The sequence below is a fragment of the Schistocerca cancellata genome, chromosome 7 (assembly GCF_023864275.1).
Source record: "Schistocerca cancellata isolate TAMUIC-IGC-003103 chromosome 7, iqSchCanc2.1, whole genome shotgun sequence".
Lineage (NCBI taxonomy): Eukaryota > Metazoa > Arthropoda > Insecta > Orthoptera > Acrididae > Schistocerca > Schistocerca cancellata.
In genome coordinates this window covers 432,271,697-432,272,490 of record NC_064632.1, presented here as the reverse complement: position 1 = coordinate 432,272,490, position 794 = coordinate 432,271,697, and positions in this window count along the sequence as shown.

Sequence of the window (794 nt, the reverse complement as noted above, 5' to 3'; positions counted from 1 at the left end):
ATCTAAGGGACATCAGGAATGAAGTATCTCATGTCAATAAAAGATTACAGGAGAACTGCAAAATCAGGAATGACATAGCAAGGAAAGTACTAGGCGCTATACCAATAATATGGGAAAAAGAGCTCGCAATGAAGGTGTTCTGAGAACGTCTGAGACAAGGATTCCAAGTCAGATTATCCATTAATATACTAAAACAAAGATCTATGGGACTGGAAACTGCGGTAAAAAATCTGATTTAATAAGAGGAATGGAGTACATTAAAGGTATTCCATAAAGTGTTGAGTACATTAGCTTTATTCTTAAGGATACACGAATTGTAACTGAATGTAATATACGTATGTTACCATTCGTATATATGTATTCTAACCTGATTCCAGTACAATCTGTCAAGGATTGATGTGATGGTAGAGCACACTTTCCAGGAACTTCGAAAATTACGGTGAGTCATTAGAGGTAAGTAGATTCAACAGCTAAATTGCATTTGCAGGACTACGCCCGAATGAATTTCGTAGTAGGTAGCTCTAAAACGAAATTCCGTCATTCAGAGACGCAGCCACTTTGATTTTACGCGTCTGTAAAAGAAGGACATAAAATAAAAGTTTCCAATAAGGTCGTCAGACTTATTTCTCCAGAAAACTATAAAGGAACAACGGAATACGAGACATGAAAAAATAGTCGAGAAAGGGGTGTGGTGGGGTGGAGGGGGGGGGGAGGAGAGGTAGGAGGAAAGAGGGGGGAGGAAGAATTCAGCTCCAGTAGGCCCAGTGGAGCACTTCACCGGAAACAGAAACTAG